This window comes from Microtus ochrogaster, linkage group LG5 (genome assembly GCF_000317375.1).
Source record: "Microtus ochrogaster isolate Prairie Vole_2 linkage group LG5, MicOch1.0, whole genome shotgun sequence".
Taxonomy (NCBI): domain Eukaryota; kingdom Metazoa; phylum Chordata; class Mammalia; order Rodentia; family Cricetidae; genus Microtus; species Microtus ochrogaster.
Genome location: NC_022031.1, coordinates 57,541,486 through 57,549,191, shown reverse-complemented (window position 1 = coordinate 57,549,191; position 7,706 = coordinate 57,541,486). Strand labels below are relative to the sequence as shown.

Sequence of the window (7,706 nt, the reverse complement as noted above, 5' to 3'; positions counted from 1 at the left end):
AAACCCTGTCACGAAAAACTAAAAAAAAAAGAAAAAAAAAAAAGCATTTGTCTGGAACCTCTTACATGCATATGGTTTGGATGTGGGATTTGAGACCATTGGAGTACCACTGACACCCCCAATTCAAAGCAGAGCATGCTACATACTCTCTTACTCCTTCGACCAATGGGCTAATACAACTTAAAGGAGGGATGCTCTTTTTGACCCACAGAAAGGCTTCCTATGCTTCACTCTTGTGGCTCAGGATGTGAGCTCTCAGCCTCCTGCTCTTGTGCCATGCCTGCTTCAAGCAATCCCGCTTCCCTACTGCTGCAGATGCAAACCCTCTAAGCCCAAGTCACCCATCCTTTTTCTATGCTGCCTTGGTCATGGTGGTTCATCATAGCAATAGAAAGGTAGCGAGCACATCTGTCTTCACTTGGTTATGCTAGCATGGAATGATAGAATGATCTCTCGGGGGTCATCAAAGATGCTGGATTAAGTGGTCAGACTGGAGAAGAGTCCAGTCCTGTCCTAAAACATCATGTGTGACCCCATCATTCCCACAAACAATATTGCTGGAGCCTCTTTAAAACAATTTACTCAGTTTTTTTTTTTTTTTTTGAAAACTAGAAGCCTAGAACTTCAGTTCCCAGTGTGAGGTGCATATTTACCTTTATCATTCGTGTACATCCGGGTACAAATACAAGGAACAAATTATCTAGTCTTTCATCTAAGTGGTCCTTCAAGTGGCAGAAGGCAGGTGTGTGTGATTTGCTGCATTAGTGTTTGGGACATGTCTATAGGTTGTTGTTGTTGTTGTTGTTGTTGTTGTTGCTTGTTTAAGGCAAGGTATTATTATGTCACCCAGGCTGACCTTGAACTTGTGATGAGCCTCCTGCCTCAGCCTCCCAAATGCCAGGTTTATAAGCATACATCACTATATCCACCATTTTCACTGGTTCTGTAGCAAGGTGGATAACCAAGAAGAATGCAGTCACTGGGCCCTTTGGGAGTCAGTGGACAGTGAAAGACAGAAGACAGACAGTAGAAAGACCTCAAATGGCCCATTTGAGCAGATCTTTCCCTTCAGCTTCTAGGTTCCAGCATCTCGATTCTGCTGTTTACTGTAGATTTATAAGCTTTGTGTCGCAGTTATGTTTATGAAAAGGCTTATATTTTCATTGCTCCAGATTGAAGAAACTCCGTGGTACCCTAGACAATAAAAACCCATGTTGTCAGGAAACCCCAAACTGTTAGATTTATTCATAATCTCATGCCAGAAGAAAGGGGACATAAGCAAATATTTTTGTATTTAAAAAGGATGTTTTATTTCATAACATCTTGAAGGCAAGAAAGCAAACAAGCCTAGCTAATGCGTTTTAAAAAGAGAATATGCTTTTTCTAGTTAATGACAAAGATTTCACTGAGATGGAGGGAGAAAATGTTGCATTTATAAAAATGTTGATGTAGATATAATTAGATCCATTTTAGGACCAAAAGTTTTATGCAGAAACTGACAGAAGGGTACACAATAATTATAGTTTCCTGACAAGCTGAATAGAGTTTTCTTTTTTTATCTCGTGGTTTTAGAAAACCAAACTGTAAATAAATATGCAGTTTGACAGATTGTAATTGCGATCAGCAAGGCGTCTTTTCATTTAATCAGATGTTGTTATTAAAATGGGGTTACAATTAAACATTTTATAATGTGACGTAGCACTCCATTAAAATTCTCCAGCAGACGGCAGGCAATTTACAGCCGATGCTCCAGCTTCCTTCTTGGTTTTCTGAAATGTTATTGGATGTGACCTTCACTAGATGGGTCTCTGGTTTTGTTTTCCCATCTTTTCTTCTTACTTTGACAAATGATATTGGACAGCAACTATTTTTTTTCATTGCACAACTAAAATATGACTTTTGCATGTTCTTCTCTGGTTATTATGGATCTTCTCGGTGGGCACACTCAAGCAGACAGAGGACTGAAGAAAGCATTTTTTGCTTGACAGGAAATTCATTTTCTCTGTTTAGGTAATAGTCATCTCCATCAAGTTCAAATTAATATTGAGATTACATTAAATTTGTTTTAGGGAAGAATTAATAGAAAGCTATTGCAGACTGTAAATATCAGTTAATATTTTACATTCATAGGAAAGTGCATCCTTAAACAAAGAATGAAAAGGTATGAAATTGAATTTGACAGTAATTAATAGGAGGATGGCCTAAATTATGCTAGACAAACCTATACATTGTTTCGGGGTTCTGGCTTCAAGTCTCCATTGGGACTGTGACCAAGGCAGCCGATCTTCCTCAGGAACCTATGACTAAGCTGCCCCAGTGCCAACACTAATGGAAGAGAGACTCCGAATTATAGCCCGAATACTTCTGTCAAGACAAAGGGGCAGTGTGAGTATGGCTGTCGTGGCAGGCTCCCATGCACTGGAGATTGACCACTGCACACACCAAAGAGAAAATGGAAGCAGTTTCTGGAATCCAAAGAAAGTTCATCAGAGACGATAGCCCACTTCTTAACCAAGAGCAGACAGAAGAGCTCCCTGTCCCATGCTCTGGTCACAAGGCTAGATAGACTCCACTGCAAAGCAGAGCAAGCCTCATCTGTGTCTTGAGTAGACTGCAATCATGTTTTCAACAAATCAGAAAAGGTCCTCAGTAGGAGACAGAGCAGCAACTACCTGGAAATTGAGAGGACTTCTGAGACCTCAGAGCCCATCTCCGTTGGCACCTCTGCCACCAAGGCCATGCACCCCCTAATTCTTCCCGAACAGTTTCACCAGCTGAGAACTACCATGTGACCTGAGTTCCTGATGAGCAATGACGAGGACAGGTGTGAAGGCTGACCTTGTTCTGCTTGGTTCACAAAATGCTGCTCCCATCCACCCAGCTCAGGATCCTTTCAGTTACTCCTTCAGTGAATGCGCAAAGGCCCGTTACCCTGGGATAGGCACGGTGAACTGCAGAAACACTGAAGAGAATCCACACTGAGCCCAGGGCTCATGGGAACAGGAAGCATGGACAATAGGCCCCTGCCGCCACTGCCTGGGAGTGAAGTATTTCTAGTCTAGGAATCGGGCTTGTCAGTTTGTGTCGACAGAACACAGGTAACTGTTGCAGTTTGGAGACTGCCAGGGATGGAAGCAGTGCGCAGGCCCCAGTAGGCTGAGGACAGAGAGAGAAGGGGTGGAGGATGAAGTGTTTTCTTTGAAATCTGCAGAATCTGCAATGGATCTAACAGAAGTCTGTGTTGTGCCTCCTGCTGGGGACTACGGCTTGCATCTTAGCAGCATACTGAGCAGTAAATAAAATCTGTATGTCAGTGTGTGTGTGTGTGTGTGTGTGTGTGTACATATTGGTAGTCCCCTCCAATCATGACATCTATAGCTGGGCATGAAAGACAGATATTTAATTAATAAAAAAAAATCATTTAACAATATAAAGGCATTTCTCCATTTTATTACATTGTCAGTCTACTGGTTCAGCATTTTAATATGTTGCTTAATAATATCATTCATGTCAATATTTTTTAATCCCCTTTTCACTGGAACACACCAGGCATCTATTTCTAGAATGTGATTTGTACCCAGTTTCCTAAATACAGAATTATCATCATCATCATCATCATTATCATCATCATCATCATCATGTGTATGGCTGTTTTGTCTATATATTTGTCTTGGCACCACTTGCATATAGTGAGTGCTAGTGGAAGCCAAAGGGGAGTGTTAGATCCCTTGTGGTGAGAGGAACCAACAGTCATGAGACACCTTGAGGGTGTTGGCAATCAAATCTGGGTCTTCTGAAGAGCAGCCAGCGCTCTTAACTACTGAGCCACTTGCTAGGCCACTTTCTTATACTTGACTAAGGTTTTAGAATTATCTATGCGGCTATTTTTTACAATATTGTTTACATTTTTCTTTTTCATTTGCTTTACGTACCAACCACAGTTTCTATCCCTTTCTCTTCTCCCGTTCTTCCCCCCCCCCCACACACACACCTCTGTTATAACTCTGCCCCCATCCACTCCTCCTCCATCTCCATTCCGAAAGGGGCAGGCCTCCCATGGGAGTCAACAAAGCATAGAACATCAAGTTGAGGCAGAACTAAGTTCTTCTCCCTGTTAGAAACATACCAAGATCGTAGCAGCACTGTGATAAGAATGTTAGGTGAACAGACTGCAATCAGGTTAAGAGTTCTGCATGTTTCTAGAACTTTGTCCAGCTCATTGATAAAGCATTTGAAGCCTACAGAATGGACCCTGGGTCTGTGAGCTCATTAACAGTTCAATTTTCTCCCTCAGAGGACGGACACAAGAGTAGGTGATACCCAAGTTTGTTCTCTGTTGTAAGGAAGCCACTTGTTCATTTCCTGACTACCCAAACTCCCCAAATAATCACACAGAAGCTATATTATTACTTAAATAACTGCTTGGCCTATTAGCTTTAGCTTCTTATTTGCTAACTCTTACATCTTAATTTAACCCATCTCCATTAATCTGTGCATCATCACAAGGTCATGGCCTACCAGCAAAGTTTTAGCACATCTGTTTCTGGCAGTGGCTTCTCTCTGATCCTGCCTTCTTCCCAGCATTCAATTTAGTTTTCCACACCTAGCTAAGTTCTGCCTTGCTATAAGTCCAAAGCAGTTTCTTTATTAATCAATGATAGTCACAACATGCAGAAGGAAATTCCACATCAGTCCTCCATTGAAATTTCCCAGTTTACCTTGTACCCCTGCTTTCAGTAAATGCAAATATTAGAGAGCATTCAAAAGATCCATTATTAAGGCTGGGAAGCCAAGATGAATATTCCTGGACTCAAAGGAAAAGCCCATCTGATTCCATGTCCAATATCACTGGGACAGAAACACAACAGTAGGGCAGAGGAGAACTGTACGTGGATTTGGGGTTAGAAATAAAAAAAAAAATCTTATCCAGGTGAAGCTACAGGGGAAATTTAGCTGGGATCTAATTACACTGTTGGAATTTGTCCAAAGGCGTTTGAGTAACCACGCCCTCCTACAACAAGGACATTTGCCACGGGATGCTGAGGGCGTGTGGTGAGACCTGCAATTTTTACACCAAATGCAACTCCAGCAACTCTACCAGACAGGTATAACATGTTCACCTCCCTCGGCACCCATTTTGGAGCAGTTTTGCAATGCTGTGTTTTCATAGTTCTCCTTCTAACGCAGCTGTCTTCCATCTTGACCCTGGAGTGTTGGTCTGACTTAATTCTGCAGCGCTTTATCCCAATGATCGCTATTTAAAGTAGATGTATGAATCCTGTTCACTCCCCTGGTGGTTTTGTTTCTTTTTCACTGAAGGTTAAGCTCCATCCAAAGATACTTTGTGGCGGTAAACAGTTTTATTTTTATTTAGGACAGCTACTTTCGTTTTCAGAATTCAGTCTGGGCCACCAGCCAGCTTTTAATAAGGTGGCAGAAGATAGTTTAAAGTCATTTTAAGGCCCAGTGACAGCGGTGACACTTATCTAGAACTAGACTAGTCTAGCTGGCATTATTCTAAGCAAGTAGATATGCATAAAGTTCCTCTGAATTTCCAAGTACACAGGCATTTCCCATAGAAAACATGTCTCTCGCCTTAAGCACAGCCGCGTGCATGAGAAACAAGGACCCCATTTCCCTGTGAAGTGGCGGGCTGTAATACATTCATCTGTGGAAGGCCATTTAATTTCAACATTTCCAGTGTCCAGAGGACAGAAAGAGTTTCATCTTACCCTCTCCTTTTTTAACAAATAACCTGATCAGTGGACTCCTCTGCACTACAAGGAAGTTCTCTGCAGCAACGACTGGAGCAGAAGCGGTACCTTGATTCTGGTTGGGAGAAGCCACCAGATTTGAAACTGTTTTCTGAGCTTGCGTTTCAGTTCCCAAGTAGACGTCCCCCTGCCACTGTTCACTCCTCAAGATTCTGATTCTACAGGTCTGCATGAGGCAAAAAGAACAAAAGACAAAAAAACAACCAAAAAACCCTGCCCTCTAGGCCTCCTCCAGAGACACTGTTAAAGATCCACGTCAACACGTAGATGGAGACTCAGGTATTCATTTGTCACTGCTGCATAAGGACAGAGGGACAGATTTCATTTTTTCAGTCCAGAGATTGATGGTGGCCAATAAGCCAATGGAGGAAGAAAGAGTCAGATGTGGAATCTGGCAGATAAAGGCTGGTATTTTTACCTTCCAAGGGAGTGTGAAGCAAAGTCACGGAGTGGGGGGGGGGGGGTGAAATGGATTCAAAGGAAGATTGATGCGGGTTCTAAACACAGGTTTAGTTTTGATAGGATGAGATGGACCTGTATTTAAAAACATACAGATAAGGGATCGATATCACAAACATTAGCTAAGCCGAAATAGTGCATTTTACAAGCAATACACTTCCCAATGTGTTATAGCCATGACTTGTAGCAAACATACCAGGTATATGCTAGTCCTCATCTATAAAATTTAGACCCAGAATGTCTCTGGCATCCATACACCTGTCTATGAAAGCTGCCTGTGTGTTCCTGGCTCCCAGGCTCGTTCTTGCCTATTGTTGTATTTTTACATTTTGACTCGTACCGAGCACATATGTATAAACTGCCCTGATCAAGCCTGAGCCCGCTTGATTACTTTTGATTTGTGCTGCAAGATTTCTTTATCCTTCCTGGAAATTTCCAGACATTTTACTCTAAAGCCATTCTTTCTTTAGATTTATTTACTACCTTTAGAAGTAGAAAAGTCCAATTTCAATCATGTCTGAAATAACTCATTTCAGACAAGTACGTGCTGTTCTGCTTACAAAACACATCGGAGTGGGATATGCAATTACTACAACTGCTCTTCCTGCCACAGAAACATTTCAGCATTATAGCATTACAGGAATAGAATGACATGCATAATGAAAGATTTCAAGATTCACCCAAGGCATTTATTCTCTTCACCTTAATGTTCTCAGCAGTAGCAGAGTATCCATTAAAAGGTACTATGAATTATGGTTGCCTAGCAACTGGAAGGAGCTTGTAACAGCACCAAAGAATGAAATGGCTGGTTGATAAAATGAATTTTCTCTGAGCATTAGCCTGTTGAAACTGCCTTTTCTTGTGGAACATAAAGTGCATTTATTTGTCTCATGCATTTTTTATTAGAAAATTATTTGAGTTCCAGGGACTTGAATCGTTTTGCTACAGGAGATATTTGATTTTAATGTGTTGTACTAAAATAAGTAATAAAAGACACTTTCTTCAAAGCAAAGTCGCCAAACAATCCTATGTGGATTTTTGAAGGAAGAAATAAAATATTTGATAAGCTATTCTACATTGGTTTCTAATTAAGAACAGCCTTTGATAGAATTCATAATCCTGATGCTGCTTTCCAAGGTATAAGGCTGAAATAATGGATGCTTAGTTGTGTGAGCTACAGAAACAGCCTGTAGTCTATGAAGCACACAGGAAGAATAGATTTTTTTTAATCTCTCCCTTTTTTAATGTGTAAAAATTCATTTCAACAAAAATCTAAATACTTATCAGAAACTTTAATAGTCACATATTGTCTCATTTTACCTTATTTACTTTTATTCTTTATTTATTGTTGTAGGTATCATCTGGTATGCTACACACATTGGATGATAGATAGATAGATAGATAGATAGATAGATAGATAGATAGATAGATAGATAGATAGATAGATGATAGATAGATGATAGATAGATAGAT

At 40.7% G+C, this 7,706-nt stretch overlaps 1 protein-coding gene across 2 annotated transcripts in view; it reads left to right on the top strand.

Annotated features, from left to right (window-relative positions):
- Tox (thymocyte selection associated high mobility group box) overlaps nucleotides 1–7,706 on the top strand; it is a 288,085-nt gene that overhangs the window by 194,355 nt on the left and 86,024 nt on the right. The gene's annotated exons all lie outside the window — the stretch shown is intronic.